Genomic DNA, 18,117 nt, shown 5'->3' with positions numbered 1-18,117 from the left:
GTGCGCGCCGCAGACAGATCGTTGCGTGTGGACGGGCCTTAACAACGTAAGCTGTCGCCCTCTGCCATCAAGAAGCGCTACGAGCTGCAAACCCGAAGTGAGGCGAACACAACCGACTGGCTGATAGATCGTTACCGGGATTTGACGTCCCTAGACACAAGTAACAATATATATAGATATAGGCTCTCTACCTGTCATTGTTCGTGAAGTGCAATATCTGTTGCAGCAACGGTGGTAAACATGTTTGTTTACATACAAAAGAACATATTTAGTCGGAAAACGTGTCCTGCATGACAGCTGTGGTCCCAAGAATTGATTTCGTAGAACTGAACTATTAGTTCTTGAAACAAAAGGAACTACACGATTAAAAGTCTAAGGTACTAAAGCTGCTTGACACAGTGTGCGCTGGCAGTTGTAAAATCCAGATAAAGTTTCACGGCAATAGATGATATTATACCAGTCAGAAAAGTAATAGCTTACATTTCCGCTGTTGTTGCCAGGTACAGTATGTTATCATCTGTCATAAGGTTCGACCACACAATGCATTTTTCTGTTCAACTTTGCGGATGTATGTGGTATGCATGATTGCCCCGTCAAATCTTTGATAATGATTTAAGCAACTGCTTTTTCTGTATATATGTGCAATTCTTTTATTGGTTCCTGTTATTTGCGGCTGCTACAGTAAACCACGGTTTTTTATTTATAGCGGGATGAAAAATTTCGCAATATAGAAGTATAAAACATTGTCGAGTGCTTTAACTTTCAGACCTAGTAGTGCTACATTGCAAACACCATGCGATTTTTTTTAAAAGTAATGTTCTTATGAGAAAGGTTTTACCGATGAATTTAATACTTCTTAGTAATTCAAAGCAACCGACACAGCCGCCGCCCACTCAAGTTTCTGCCCATAATGAATATTATAAAATTAGCTTCTCCATGTTGTGTTTTACGCAATTAAGTACCCCATCCCGTCATAATTGACGGAATAGTCTGCACAATCAATGTTCTGTTTGACTGAATCTCCCATCCCGGGATAACGGAAGCGTCTGATTCCACCCCCTCTGCTTTGACCAGTGACGTCATCAGTATGGCGGAAACGACCATTCACAACTCCCATACCGCTCCTATGACGTCATCACCTAACCATGACAACAAACACTAAAATAGATCGAAAAACCATCAAACAGATATTCCTCCGAAAATATCATGAAACTAACGGGACAAGCGGGGGAAATTGGGGGTTTTTGGGTGAGGACAAACTAAATATAAACACACGCCACTAAATCAAACGACAAAAAAACACTAAAATAACAAGACTCCACAACCTTCCCAAATTCCACTACACACAAAATCCACTGGAATCAATCACTTCCCTTTACCTACATAGGTCAATAGCAACTACCGATACCACACTATAAATCTCAATTCACCATCACCACAGTTAATCCTACCACAAAACACCTAGAAAAAAGTTGGAATCAAACATTTCCCTTGACCTATATAGGCCAACAGCAACTACCGATACCACATTATAAATCTCAAAACACCACACTTAATCCTACCACCAAAAAATCACCACCAGGAAATCAATATTGGCATCGAACACTTCCCTTGAACTGTTATCCTTACAACATCTCCACATATAGCCGTCTCCGGTCTGAAAGGCCGGTACTTTAGTAAACCTCATTCTTCACGACACACTGAATACTTCACGACTTCAGCCAACAGGCTGAATAGCTGAAGAAATTTTATTAGAGACTACGTATGGTCCCCGATCTTCACCGACAACCGAAAACTGTTGACCTTGTCAGTCATATCCGTACCTACCAAAGATATAAACAAAGAAATTTACCAAAATACACATACGACAAGCAGAAAAAACTATAATAACATCGACCTAACAAAACCAAAATAGTTAAATCACTGAAAAATATTCCGCTGAAAGCACAGTCACCACCAATACCACACACGTGCAATGCTAACATGCAAATGAACCCCATACGCCACATAACACGCTACCCATAAACACACGACCAGAGAGAACCACTGACCGCAACAATATTGGGAATCGAACACTTCCCTTGACCTATATAGGTCAACATCAACTACTGATACCACAATATAAATCTCAAAAATTTTCACCGCCACCACACTTAATCTTACCACAAAAAAAAACCTAGAAAATCAAAATTGGTACCGAACACTTGCCTTGACCTGTTATCCTTGTGACATTTCCACATATAGCCGTCCCCGGTCTGAGACACAGGAACTTTAGTAAGCCTCATTTCTTCACGACACACTGAACATTTCACGACTACAGCCAACAGGCTGAATAGCTGAAGAAATTTTATTAGAGACAACGCACGGTCCCCCATCATCGCCGACAACTGAAGCCTGTTGACCTTGTCAGTCATATCCATACGTACCAAAGACATAAACAAAGCAATTTACATGACAAATGGAAAAAAAAACTACAATAACATCGACATAACAAAACCAAAGTAGTTAACTCACTGAAAAATACTCTGCTGAAAGCACAGTCACCACCAATACCACACACATGCAATGCTACCACGCAAATGAACCACATACGCCACATAACACGCTACCCATAAACACACGACCAGAGAGAACCACTGACCGCAACAATATTGGGAATCGAACACTTCCCTTGACCTATATAGGTCAACATCAACTACTGATACCACAATATAAATCTCAAAAATTTTCACCGCCACCACACTTAATCTTACCACAAAAAAAACCTAGAAAATCAAAATTGGTACCGAACACTTGCCTTGACCTGTTATCCTTGTGACATTTCCACATATAGCCGTCCCCGGTCTGAGACACAGGAACTTTAGTAAGCCTCATTTCTTCACGACACACTGAACATTTCACGACTACAGCCAACAGGCTGAATAGCTGAAGAAATTTTATTAGAGACAACGCACGGTCCCCCATCATCGCCGACAACTGAAGCCTGTTGACCTTGTCAGTCATATCCATACGTACCAAAGACATAAACAAAGCAATTTACATGACAAATGGAAAAAAAAACTACAATAACATCGACATAACAAAACCAAAGTAGTTAACTCACTGAAAAATACTCTGCTGAAAGCACAGTCACCACCAATACCACACACATGCAATGCTACCACGCAAATGAACCACATACGCCACATAACACGCTACCCATAAACACACCACCAGAGAGAACCACTGACCACAACAATATTGGAATTGAACAAAATTAGAATCGAACACTTTCCTAGACCTATATAGGTCAACATCACCGGAACTTCAGTAAGCCTCATTTCTTCATGACTCACTGAACATTTCACGACTTCAGCCAACAGGCTGAATAGGTTAAGAAATTTTATTAGAGACAACGCACTGTCCCCCATCATCGCCGACAACCGAAACCCGTTGACCTTGTCAGTCATATCCATGCCTACCAAAGACATAAACAAAGCAATTTACCAAAATACACACACGATGAATGGAAAAAAACCTACAATAACATCGACATAACAAAACCAAAATAGTAAACTCACTAAAAAAAACACCACACACATGCAATGTTACCATGCAAATGAACCCCATACACCACATAACACGCTACCCATAAACACACCACCAGAGAGAACCACTGACCACAACAATACGCCACCTATAAACATGCCACACATGCAAACTAAACCAAAAACATCACCCAACGCACGACACACAAACACACCACCAGAGAGCACCACTGATCACATCAAAACGACACCTACAAACATGCCACTCTCACAAACTAAACATGACGTGACATCACACACCACAACAACTGTCAAAGCCAACGGGTGGAATCAGGCGCTTCCGTTGACTCCCCATTCCACAGTAGAAGATGGACTGATGAGCCAAAACATTATAACTACCTGCTTAATAGTATATGGCCCACTTGTGGAACACATCACAGTAATGATTCTGCACGGCATGTGTTCGACATGCCCTTCGTAGGTGTCCGGAAATATGTGGCATAAGCTGTCAACGCTCAAGTTACAGAGTTTCTATAAATCATAGTTTGGTGGTTGATGGGGTGGAGGTGCACATAATGTTGCGCATGTCTTCCATTGGGTTCAGATAAGGTGAATTTGGTGCCAAAGACATTAACATGAGTTCATTAGCATACCTTTGATAGCTATCTCAGATCCTGTGGTAGCCCTGTCAGGTGCTTCCAGTGGCATAATTCTGCCCCTTCTGACTTATGTCTGTAGCACAGAGCTTGGTTTGATCGGCTGTTTGCCTGGATGAGTGCACATCTGGATGCAGCCATTGGCTCGGTGTAACAAGAACTTTCATTCATCCAACCAGGCAACAAGTTTGTGCTGGGTTGTAGTAAAATCTCAATGATCCTCTGCCCACTGCATTCATAATTGACAATTTCATTGGGCCAGTCTGCAACACAGAGGATCCTTTTCCTGAGGATTCAATTTTTCAGAAATGTGTGCTGAATAGTGTGCTCTGGAACGCTTATGCCTGCACGAGTATTGTACAACATTGTCAGATCTCTCACGAATTACCTCACCTACAGAGAAGGCAAGCCTCCGACTACCATATTCTGTGATGAGACATAGACATGCAGCACAGAATTTGGCATGATATCCCTTAATAAGTCATCCAACAACTCTATTGATGCGAAGCAGAATAACTACTAGCGTAAGGGCCAGACGTGAACCAATTCGTTATTGACTTGCTCAATTCGTGAAACTCTTCATCTTGATTAAATCATCCAATTTTTCTGAAACTGTAGTCATGCTTGTCACCTACTTGCAGTTTCACGGTCCTTCAGCATCCATGGATGCTCATGTGAGTAGCATGTGAACAGCTGATCAGTTTGGCTACTTCTCAGGTGGCCATTCCCTGATGGCTGGCAGTACTGATCTACCCTTTCTCAAAGTTGTGTATGTCAGTGGATTTCCCCATTTATGGCCTGTATTGTTACTAGAGTGATTCCCCCATTTATCTCTGCTTTCCTACACCCTTTCCTTACTGTGTCACAGGCCTGCAATGTCACCAGCTGGCATTTGCTCTCACTGTGGGTTGTGGTCAGAATGTTTTGTCTCATCAGTGTATGTTATGCTGAAATTTTATGACTTAAAAAATATGCACTACATTTGAATTTGAACTTGTATAGGTACTGACTTCACCTACTGAGTCATTCAGTCTGTCTTTATCCCCCCCGCCACCCCCCCTCCCCCCACACACAAAAACCACCCTCTGTACCCTGCTGGACTGAAAAATTTTGAAGAAAACTATCGAGACAACGGCATAAAAGTTTTTTCTGTAGTGGTTTGAAAATGTCAGAGAGAGGACTTGTTGGGCTTGTGTACTGGACTGAACTATGAGGCATAGTCATATAGTCAGGTTGTTAGGATTGTTGCCCATGGAATATCAAGCATCTGGGCATTAGCTGCTGTACAGCACTTAGTTGTCTAATAATATATGGTCATATCTCGAATATCAATGATCTTGTATCATGTATATATTTCAGAGAATCAGTTCAATCAAATATACATTTATATGAAATAGAGAATGGGTTATTGTCCTTCCGTACAGGGCATTGCGGTAATGCAGTGGCGAAAGTTGAGAACTTGTGCTGGACCAGGACTCAAACCTGGACTACCTTAACCACTCTGACTATTTCCAACTTATTGCACACTAAAATGCAGCATCGCTCAGGCATTAACCCCCACTCATATGTCTGACAGAACAGACACCACCCAAATATATACATTTCTGTAAGTCTGATTGTTTGGGTGGGGATGCGCTAATATTATCCAAACTCCTACAGGAATCGATAATTTACGAGAAGGGGGTTAATGGACGAGGGACGCTGCATTGCAGCATGTGATAAGTTGGAAATCTCAGTCGATCAGGGACCATGTCTGGAAGGCCGATATGGTTAATTCAGCCATGAAGCGGTAAATCCGGATTCGACTCCCAGTCTAGCACAAGTTGTCAGCTTTTGCCATTGCATTACTACAATGCCCTATGCGGCTGTAAGTCATTGAATTCCTACCCATCCCTTCCCTTTCATTCCCCGTTCTCCACTTCCTGTAAATCTTATATCATAATATAACAAAAACAATCAATTTGTACCATAAACATAAAAACCATTTCCGACCTGGACTGATTGTTTTCTCTTACACAGTTATCTGTCAGGAGATTTCATCACAGTGTACACAGTACTGTAGAGTGAAATATTTTTTTAAATAAATGGTGTGTCCCATAAATATGGTAACTTATTTCCTGGCCAGTTGGGAATGATGAAGGACTGTACCTACATATGATGTTGCTTGTGGAGGTTGGCTTAGTGGTCTCCAAGCCTTTGGAGAACAGACCATTATGCATCATGCTTACACTGAAAATGTGTTTAGTGTGCACCTCAAAAGTCAAGGTGCATTTGAACCACAGAACAGTAAATTTCTTGAACAAATCTCTGAAGAGAATTTTGATATGGGGGTGCGTGGCTTACAAGCAACCTTAGAGAATATGATTCTAATGTGATTGAGAAGGTCCAAGAGACTTCAGTGGGCTACCTGAACAGCTTTCAGGGAGCACTGAGGACTGGAAAAACCTGGAAGTGGTTGTCTGTCTGTGTAGTGAAAGTATTAAGATTGCAGTAATACTTGTTCCATAGTTCATTAATACAACATCTGCAATGATGTAGAACATATCAGTTTAACTTAAGTTTTTATTATGCGAAATATGTATGTTACCACTTCATATCTACAAAATCATCTGTTGAGCAGGAGTTGCTGTTCAGAGATTCTTTTAATTTGTTTTTAAATGTTGGTTGGCTATCTGTCAAACTTTTAATTCTATTTGGCAATTGACCAAAGATTTTTGTTGCAGCATATTTCACCCCTTTCTGTGCCAACATCAGATTTAACCCAGAATAGTGAAGATCATTCTTTCTTCTAGTGTTGTAGCTATGCACTTCATTGTTAATTTTGAATTGTGATGGGTTATTAATAACAAATGTTGTTGTTGTTGTCTTCAGTCCAGACTGGTTTGATGCAGCTGTCCATGCTACTCTATCCTGTGCAAGCTTCTTCATCTCCAAGTAACTGCTGCAACCTACATCCGTCTGAATCTGCTTATTGTATTCATCTCTTGGTCTCCCTCTAAGATTTTTACCTTCCACGCTGTCCTCTAGTACAAATTGGTGATCCATTGATGCCTCAGAACATGTCCTACTAAGTGATCCCTTCTTCTAATCAAGTTGTACCACAAATTCCTCTTCTCCCCAATTCTATTCAGTACCTCCTCATTAGTTACGTGATCTATCCATCTAATCTTCAGCATTCATCTGTAGCACCACATTTCGAAAGCTTCTATCCTTTTCTTGTCTAAACTATTTATTGTCCATGTTTCACATCCATACAAATACGTTCAGAAAAGACTTCCTGACACTTAAATCTATACTCAAACTCAACAAATTTCTCTTCTTCAGAAATGCTTTCCTTGTTATTACCTGTCTACATTTTATATTGTCTCTACTTTGACCATCATCAATTTTGCTCCCCAAATAGCAAAACTCATCAGTTACTATAAGTGTCTCATTTCCTGATCTAATTCCCTCAGCAGCACCCAATTTAAGTCAACTACATTCCATTATCCTCATTTTGCTTTTGTCAATGTTCATCTTGTATGCTCCTTTAAAGACACTGTCCATTCTGTTCAACTGCTCTTCCATGTCCTTTGCTGTCTCTGACAGAATTACAATGTCATCAGCAAACCTCAGAAGCTTTTATTTCTTCTCCATGGATTTTAATTCCTACTCTGAATTTTTCTTTTGTTTCCTATACTGCTTGCTCAGTATACAGACTGAATAACATCCCCAACCACTGTTCCCCTTTCATGCCCATGGACTCTTATAACTGCCATCTGGTTTCTGTACAAATTGTAAATAGTCTTCCACTCCCAGTATTTGACACCTGCCACCTTAAGAATTTGAAAGAGAGTGCTCCTGTCAACATCGTCAAAAGCTTAATCTAAGTCTACAAATGCTAGAAACATAGTTTTGGCTTTCCTTAACCTGTTTTCTAAAGTAAGTTGTAGGGTCAGTATTGCCTCATGTGTTCCAAATTTGTACATACATATATACATACATTACAAGTTACATTTGAAAGGCAGCTGTCTCTACAGTTATAGTAATATTTCTCATCTTAGTAGCTTAATAAATAATTGGATGAACAGATGTATTTGAAAAAAAATAGTTAGCTACATTTGTAAATATTGCTTGTCAAGCAGCTCTACAACAGGCACTACTACTTGTCATATAGCTAACAGAACTTTTCAATCTTTATTCTCTTATTGTTTGTTGAAATAGTGACTAATGAGATATGTTTAAATTTTTGTTTGAACTCCCTGGGGTTCCCAATTCCTTGCATTGTTATACTGAAGATTGTTGACTAGATCTACTTTTGTACCAGACTCATATTGTCATTCTGAACTGTAGACAAGGAGGCAAAGCCTCCATGGAAATTATTTTTGCATTGTGCTGATCACATTTCAGCTGAAACAGACTTTTTTTATTAGCAACAAAAACGTTTAATGAGCGGACATATTTGGAAATGAATGTAAGAATTCCAAGACATCTAAAACGGTTTCTGCAAAATGCACTGTTATCTTTGTTACACAATATTCTTACTGCTCACTTCTGCTGAGTAAAAATTTTGTTTAGTTAAGTTACACTGATTCAGAAGATAATTCCACCAGACCACAGGCAGAGAAAATATGTAAAGTAAAACAACGCACTTATCTCAAGGTCAACACATTGAGAGATACTTCTGAGAACAAAACATGCTAAACTTATCTTCTTGAGTAGTTTGTCTATGTGTTGACTGCTTTTTAATGTGTCATCCAACTGGAAACCAAGGAATGTTACATAGGGTGTTTCATTTAGTGTATGATCATTCTCATGTGCCACAAGAAAGAGTAACACAGGGTTGTATATAGCAAATCTATGATGTAATTCAATTTGTACATTGAGCAGCATGTGAAGGAAATAAAGGAGAAATTTCCGAAGAAAATCACAATTCACGGAAAACAAATAAATACTGTGAAGTTCACCAATGACATTTTAATTCTGTCAGAAACAGGAAAGGACTTTGAACAGCAGTTGAATGCAATGGATTGTATCTTGAAAAGAACATTGGCAAAATAAAACAAGTACACTAAAATGTAGTCAAACAAGACAATGTTTTGGGAATTAGATTAGGAAAATTTATACTAAAAGTACAAGACAAGTTACGTTTTTTGTAGCAAAATAACTACTGACAGCAGAAATAAAGACAATATAAAATGGAGAAATTTATTCCTGAAATTCAGCATAACTACTATAGGTGTAGATGTACTACCTAAAGCGTCATAAAAATTTGTGCTGGACTGGGGTTCGAACCTGGATTTCCTAATTCCAGTATTTGAAATTGTAGTTTGTCATCAAATGTAAATATATACAATAGAAGGATAGGCATATGACAAAAATAATGACAACAGTCTATGATTTGTCTTTGTTTCAATTTGAAAACATGCACAGGAATCACAAGATGTGAGTGTGGGTAGATGAATTAATAATCTGATAGAAGACTCAGATATGTGTGTGACATGTGGAAGTTTGGGTCTGTCCAGGGACTAGTTTGGATAGCCTAAGTGGTAAGGCAACTACTTTAGATGAGTGGAAATCTGGGTTTGAGTCCCAGTCTGACAAAAATTTCATTTCTTGCTTTAGGTAGTACATCTGTATTTACTACAGTTGAGTTGAATTTCAAGAACGAATTTCAGTAGTTCAAAATGTAGTTCATAATCAACTATAAACAAAATGCAAAGTTGCAATAGCAATCGAAGTTTTACAGAAAAAAGAAATTAGGTAACATATAATTTAAAGTAAGGAAGTCTTTTCTGAAAGTAGTTGCATGCTATGTAGCTTTACAAGGGGGTTAGGTGTGGATGATAAATAGTCTAGATGAGAAGAGACTAGAGGCATTTGAATTGTGGTGCAGCAGAAGAATACTGAGAATTAGAGGGTAGATCTGATAACTAAAGAAGAGGCGCCGACTTCAATTGGAGGAGAAAATAAATTGGTGTAACAGTGACAGTAAATGAAAGTGTAGGTTTATAACCCTACCACTACTATTGTAATTTAGTATGCTTTTACTTAAATAACAGAAAACCCTGTCTGATAGTTGCCATAGTTACTGATAGTTACTAAATTTAGTTTAGCTTCCAAATAAAGTACACTATGGGAGGATAGTTTTAATAAGAAAAGCTAATCATTAGGGTTACTCTTTTTTACAGGATTTGACCTTATGCATAAGTAAATCAGACTATTCAATTCTTTTCCTACGATCTTACCCAGCGGTTAGAAAGAAATGCAGTATGAATAGTATTATATTGAAGCTAGGACAATTCAGTTCCAAGTTCATTTAGTGATTTAAAATATGTACTAATGATTGCCAGCCTGTCCAGGCAATGAAAAAGTGAAGTATTGGAAAAACAGAAATATGAATTTTGTCTACTTTCTTACTACTGTTCAAGTTGCTTCTTCAAATAAATATTACTCCACATAAACAATGTTTGTGCAGGCACAGGAATTATTTGACTACTACATCCTTATACATTACATTTTTAAAAGAGAAAAAGCCCAGTAGATAACTTCAAAGAACCTAAAAAGATTGGTCAGGGGGCCTTTAGAAAAGCACTTTTCACAACAAACAAACTTAAATACTAAACTACTTAGATACTGAAGCACACACTTTTTATACTGAACATTTCACTTCAAGAAAACCTCTTTCTTACAGGAATTTACTTTCAAAAGATATTACTCTCATTATTTACACAAAAACAATTTAAATAGTGCCTCTTTATATTAACTTGGCACTTCTTAAGTCTATAAAACAGGATACTCGGATTAATCAAACTCCAGGAAGGAACCCTATATGCACTATGTGATCAAAAGTATCTGGAATTCAATATGGTGTTGGCCCACCCTTAGCCTTGATTGATGGCTTCCAGTCTCGCAGGCATATGTTCAGTCAGGTGCTGGAAGGTTTCTTGGGGAGTGGCAGCCCATTCTTCATGGAGTGCTGCACTGAGGAGAGGTATCGATGCCAGTCGGTGAGGAATGGCGCAAAGTTGGTGTTCCAAAACACCCCAAAGGTGTTCTGTAGGATTCAGGTCAGGACTCTGTGCAGAACAGTCCATTACAGGGGTGTTACTGTCATGTAATCACTCTGCCACAGGCCGTGTGTTATGAACAGGTGCTCAACCATGTTGAAAGATGCAGTCATCGTCCTTGAATTGCCCGTCAACAGCAGGAAGCAAGAAGGTGCTTAAAACATCAATGTAGGCCTTTGCTGTGATAGTGCCATGCAAAACAACAAGGAGTGCAAGCCCCCTCTGTGAAAAACATGACCACAGCATAACACCACTGCCTCCGAATTTTACTGTTGGCACTACACATGCTGGCAGATGATGTTCACCGGGCATTCGCCATACCCATATCCTGCCACTGGATCGCCACATTGTGTACTGTGATTTGTAACTCCACACATTATTTTTCCACTGTTCAAGCATCCAGTGTTATGCTACTTATACCAGGCGAGGCGTCGTTTGGCATTTACTGGCATGATGTGTGGCTTATGAGCAGTCGCTCCAACATGAAATCCAAGTTTTCTCACCTCCAGCCTAACTGTCATAATACTTGCAGCAGATCCTGATGCAGTTTGGAATTCTTGTGTGATGGTGTGGATAGATGTCTGTGTTTTACACATTACGACCCTCTTCAAGTGTTGGCAGTCTCTGTCAGTCAACGGATGAGGTCGGCCTGTATGCTTTTGTGCTGTACATGTCCCTTCACACTTTCAATTTACTATCACATCGGGAACAGTGGACCTAGGAATGTTTATGTGTGTGGAAATTTCGCGTACAGACGTATGACACAAGTAACGTCCAATCACCTGACCACGTTCGAAGTCGGCGAGTTCCGCGGAGTGCCCCATTCTGCTCTCTCACAATGTCTAATGACTACTGAGGTCGCTGATATGGAGTAGTACCTGGCAGTAGCTGGCAGCAAAATGCATCTAATGTGGATAATGTACATTTTTGGGGGTGTTCGGATACTTTTGATCACATAGTGTAGGTGTATGATTAGGATGAAATAACAGGGTGAACCAGTTTCTTTAAAGTTTAAGAATGATTATTTATTAATAAAACACAGTTCAAATTAATGGTTCATGCTGTACAAAAGTGAATACCAAAAAAATCTTATCCAGTGGTTGTAGGCTTGGGTGTGGCGAACAATTGTAGCAGCTTGCTGTATGGGCTCAATTTCTCTTCTTGACATCATTCATTTTTACAAACAGTAGCCCAACAAGTTGCAGCTATGCCGTAAGCAGTTTGCAGTCTTTGTCCGAAGCAATTTTGTGCAAATTTACAGGAAAAGTTTCTCCTGCTCCACAAGGCTGTTGCCTCAATCACTGCTGCCTACAGACTGTGTGACTGACTTCCCATGCTTGCAGTTGTAGGATGTCAATTTGCCATTACCACCTTTTCCACTCCCCAGAGCCACTTTTGTTTCAAACAAAAGCACATTGGCTTTTACATAACACCTATTTCTTACAGTGTTCCTAAGTGTGACCATTTCTTACAATTGTCAAATTTACATCATCATGAACAGTTTATGCACACAAATATTTTTATATACAAAATATCATCAGAAAATTATTTAATGTAATAAACAGTTTACAAAGTAGTTTACATACATCACCCAGATACAATGCAAAGAACTTCAGCCTCCAGTATAGCACACTTTACTTTATATATATACAGAAAATATAGTATCAATATGTGAAAATTTTAAAGCAAAAAATTATAACAAATTTAGATGAGCCATAAGCAAATGGTGTTATAGGTTGATAGGACTTTTTCTGAAGCATCTAGAAATTTAATTTGATAATGAAGGAAAGTGCAGGGGGTAAAAATTGTAGAGGGAGACCGAGGCTTGAATACAGCAAGGAGGTTCAAATAGGTATAAGGTGCTGTTTTTATACTGCAGAACTGTAGAGAGAGACACACACACAGGATAGACTAGCATGGAGGGCTGCGTGGAACTTGTGTTTCGACTGAAGACCACAACACTGACAGCGCACCTTGTGTGCGATACTGAGTTTTGTGGTACATACTGACTACACTTGGCTCTGTCAGCACAAGTCTTCCCTCCCGATCTCAATTGTTGACAGCTTGCACCATCAGTTCCCACTGCTCCCACCAGTCATCATTTGCAAGAGAAATGATATTTATGTTGTAGTTAAAACAGTAGTAGCAGATGGGCAGCAACTGCAAAAAGGAATTATAAAAATATCGTCTGTTTGAAAGAAGCAGCATTTATGATAAAGAAACGTCATGAGGTTACTGGCACAGTGCAGGCTATTTTATTTTATGCCACTTTGGCAGATGATGTGTTAGTTTTGCTGCCTTATTGAGAAGCTTCTCATTTAGCCTCGCAAGGCTGAGTAAACTCCAGCACAGACCTCTCTATGTTTGGAAAATCTTAGACGGTTATGAGGGATAGAACATTAAACCTCTGCTGTTGTAGCCAGCGATGCGAACTGCTGGATTACTGAGATGAGCATTTCTGATAATTGTGTAACATGCTATTTTTCAACCTTTTTAAATTTGAGCATAGTAATGCAAGTGGCTGAGGCAAATAACATGTTTCACTTAACTTAAATGATGATTATTTTTGTGCACTGAAGAAGCAGTTGATCACTACTCCACCTCAGTAGTAAGGGCAACTCATTCTGTATCTTTCTTTCTTATTGTGGGATCTATGTAACACAAACTGTGACTGAATGAATGACTAGTGTTGTGAACAGACTATTTCTCACCATTATGAATTGATTTGCAGAGTGGCTCGTAAAAAATTGACCACAGCTTGTTTAGCTGTCAAACATTTATTGAACTCATTATTGTTGAGACATATACAAGTGTGTTTATTTATTTATTTTTGAGATTGAGGAAATTTCTACAGACTGTGTCGAAAGAATAGCGTGTCTATTATTAGTGCGATACCTGTGTTATAAATATGGAAGATCCTGCAACAATAAAAATGCACATAATATGAATATTATTTTGTGCAATGACTGCTTTCAAACATTTGCTCATTTTCAGTTTGAATGGCTCACTCATCGTATTGTTTGATGAGGCCACTATCTTGGTTGGTTCACTTCTTGTATGATGTGAAGAAAATTATATTTTAGAATTGGTGTAAGCATATTTTTGCAGAAATTGGTCACACAAAACAAGTGATTGTTTGGAATCTGTCATGACAGAAAATTAAAGAGCTTTTTACTGTGCAGAATCTTCTTGCAGAACTGTAAAGCCGTATGTGCACTACCAAAATGAGCCCAGGGTGTAGAATTAAAGTGGAACCCATTCAAAATGCAAGTGTTATTGGTTGGTTATTCTAGGCTCATTAGCCCGAAATATTGGGAACCTATACCATCTTTAACCATTAATGGCACAAATATAAACTTCTCTCCTTCAGCAAAGAGTCTAGGATTAATAATAGATGGAAATCTGAATTGGACTGACCACATAACTGCAGTGTGCAAGAAGGCTTCAGCATCTTTCCATGCCCTGCAAAAATATAAAAAAGCTTTTCCCTCATGATCTGAAAAACAAATGTCTGCAAACACTTAGACTTCCAATTATTGGTTACAGTGACATTATCCTGCAAGGCCTTTCAAGGGAAACCTCATGGGCCTGGAACTGGTTATGAATACCTGTGTTTGTTATGTCTGTGATGTTTGACTCTTTGATCATATTTCACCATCATACGCACAGCTATCCTGGCTGCATACAGCCAGGTGCACAGATTTCCATACTGTCTGTCTGCTCCATTTCCTTACCAGTGTACACTGCCCCGATATCTCTCCTCGACTTTAACACTCTTGTCTGAACAACATGGAGAAAAACCCGTTCCCATCAGAGCAAAATCCTTTCTGTCCCACTCCATCATTCAGCCACTTTCTTGAAGTCCTTCTCAGTAGTAAGCACCCAACTTTGAAATAAGCTCCAGCATTATATTAGAGAACTGAATAACCTCCAGCTTCAGACAGCAGTTAATGACATATCTCCAAAGCAAGAATAATGATTAGTATTGTCTTTGTATGCATTCATTACCCTTGTGCATCCTTCTTTCCAACCAGGTCTTCATTTCCTGGTATTCTTAGCTAGTGAAGTCCCATTAAAATTCCTTTCCCCAGAACACACAAGTCTTTTTATATCTGCCATTATCAGTATTGTTAGTATTGTCATTATTATTATTATTATTACTGATACTACTGTCATCACTATTAGTGACAGCAGTAGTACAAGTTCTACCAGTATTAACTTCATTAGCTCGTAGTCAGTATCATTTACTCACATTGTCACTATAGACACGAAAAATCATTTTAATACTATTTGTCATATTAAAATTGTCAATTCTTGGGTAACTATAATGTAAAAAAGGTAGTGTAGGTGTGAAACCCTTGTCTGAAGTCAGAGAGGGCCTCATGGCTGTAATCAGATTATGTTAAATAAATAAATAGATACAATAAAGTTTATATTACCATGTTCTACCTATGTCAGCCAGTGAGTCGCTACAGTAGTTATAGAATTGATCTCTCATTTTGGATAAGTGAATTTTAAATGCACTTCTGTTACAAAATGCTTCTCCTCAGAAGAAAAGGCAGTTTGTAACAAAGGATTTATTACCAATGAGATAATCACAGTAAGCAGTTTGTGCTACACAGATGTGCCTAGTCAAAGAAGACTGGTTATAGAACCAGTCATATTGTGACATCAAATAGAGTCCCAGACCATAACTGCAGTCAGATTTAAATATCTGCATGTTACTACAGTTTTGAAGTATGTGCCAGTGAACATGGTTCTCTACTGAAATTCTGTGGGACTGACAGATTTATACTGGATGGCTGCACATTGAGTGGACTATGTGATCCTTCCTGCTGTTTCAGCGGTTGCTGTAAGTTCAGATAGTGACAGGGTCACAGATACTCGTGCTTACCATCAGACTGCGTCTCCGAGGCTATCGTGGCAATATCTGTGCCAGTCTTGCTCTCAGTCTACACATACATATCTGTAATGTTAGGTACTTTATTCCTTCCCACTTGAAATTGACACATACAGACATTACTGACTCCCTTTGTGCCAAGACTGTTTTGATGAGGGTTGTTACATTTTATGAGCCAGTGTTAGGGAGGGAGGAGCCATCTCAATCTCCACTGTAGGTGTTGGAGAACTCTGCTGATGAACTAGGTCCAGATCGTGCAGCTGCAGCTCTGACAGGTCACAAGCCGTAGCAGACCCTACTGGATCACAGCCTCGGCTACTGCGATGTCATAAGCTGCTGTTGCCTTGGTACAGACTGGGCCAAATGTAGTAGGTGGTAATCTTGATTTGCTAGAGTTGTTTAGCTGGGGATGTCTAGAGCCACCATATAAAAGGTTGGCTACTGTAACTGGGTGCTGCTAGCAATGCCTGCTGATATCAGATTTGTAATGAACCTAGAATGGGCGTTTGGCATGTTGGCGAATGTCTGGAGTTGTGACTCTGGGGTCCCCTGGGTTGGTGGAAGGGAGTGCAGGGCGGAGGGCAGCCTGTTAAACTCACCATCAGTTCGCACCTTCGGGCACCTGCCGACTGGAGCAGTTTTGGACTCGGCTATAAGTAACATCACATGGCATCCATTTGATCTGTCTCTGTTAAATCATCTGGGTGCAGTAACAGGCAAGAGTTGACAACAGTATGGGAATTCACAGCCTTAAAGTCACCACACAACCAGGTAGACCCAACAGTTATTTTACCACAACTAGCAAAGATGACTGAGAACTTATTGTAATAGGTCTTATTTCATTCTTTTCTTCCATCATGTCAAGTTCATCTTTTTTGGATTCACATGAGATGTACCAATAGTACAAAGGCACACGAACCGGGGCTTTGCTGACGGGGACACTTTTGTATGCACTGCTGGCAGTGTCCTCTATTTTTTTTTTTTCCAGAACTTATCTCAGGTAAGGAAAATTCAACAAATGAAACACTGGAAAATCCATGATGGAATGTAACAATATTATGAGAAGGAAAGTTGTTACTCACCATATAGCGAAGATGCTGAGTCGCAGATAGGCACAACGAAAAGACTTTCACACTTAAATCTTTCGGCCTTCATCAACAACAGACACATATATGTGCGCACACACATACACACACTCATGCAAACGCATCTCACTCACACAACTACAGTCCCAGGCAACTACGAGCAGCAGCACCAGTGCATGATGGGAGTGGCAAGTTGGTGGGGGTAAGGTGAAGGCTGGGGTGGGGAGGGGGAGGGATAGTATGGTGGGGATGGCGGACAGTCAAGTGCTGCAGGTTATGCGAAGAGCAGGGGAGATGTGGGGAGGGGTGGTGGTGGGGGAAAGTAGTGGAAAAGGAGAGAAATAAATTAAAAATAAAAAAAAATAAATAAAAAGACTGTATGTGGTGGTGGAATGACGGCTGTGCAGTGCTGGAATGGGAGCAAGGAAGGGGCTGGATGGGTGAGGACAGCGACTAACAAAGGTTGAGGCCAGAAGGGTTATGGGAACGTAGGACATACTGCAGCGAATGTTCCCACCTGTGCAATTCTGAAAAGCTGGTGTTGATGGGAAAGATCCTTATGGCACAGGCTATGAACCAGTCATTGAAATGAAGGACATCATGTCTGGCCGCATGTTCAGCCCCAGCCTCCTCCTTACCCCCACCCAGTCGCCCCTCCCATCATGCACTGGTGCTGCTGCTCGCAGTGTGGTTTCAGTTGCCTGAGACTGCAGTCGTCTGTGTGAGTTGCATTTTCTTGAGTGTGTGTTTGTGTGCGTATGTGTGTCTGTTGTTGACAAAGGCCATTGGCTGAAAGCTTTAAGTGTGAATGTCTTTTTGTTGTGCCTATTTGCGACTCAGCATCTCCACTATATGATGAATAGCAACTTTCCCTCTGAGCTGTTAGTTACACTACCAGAA

The 18,117-nt window shown here is 39.8% G+C and overlaps 1 protein-coding gene across 5 annotated transcripts in view; it reads left to right on the top strand.

The window, feature by feature from the left end:
- The window catches only part of LOC124717268 (ankyrin repeat and protein kinase domain-containing protein 1-like), a 223,494-nt gene continuing 205,377 nt past the window's right edge, over nucleotides 1–18,117 (top strand). For 2 of the 5 annotated variants that reach the window (XM_047244080.1, XM_047244076.1), the window contains exon 1: nucleotides 11–377. The gene's annotated coding sequence lies outside the window, so the exon portion shown is untranslated. Of the gene's footprint in view, nucleotides 501–18,117 lie in introns of all 5 variants that reach the window. The other 3 variants (XM_047244077.1, XM_047244078.1, XM_047244079.1) reach the window with 3 other exon arrangements.

The sequence above is a fragment of the Schistocerca piceifrons genome, chromosome 9, assembly GCF_021461385.2.
Source record: "Schistocerca piceifrons isolate TAMUIC-IGC-003096 chromosome 9, iqSchPice1.1, whole genome shotgun sequence".
Classification (NCBI taxonomy): Eukaryota; Metazoa; Arthropoda; class Insecta; order Orthoptera; family Acrididae; genus Schistocerca; species Schistocerca piceifrons.
This window is presented reverse-complemented; position numbering and strand designations above follow the sequence as displayed.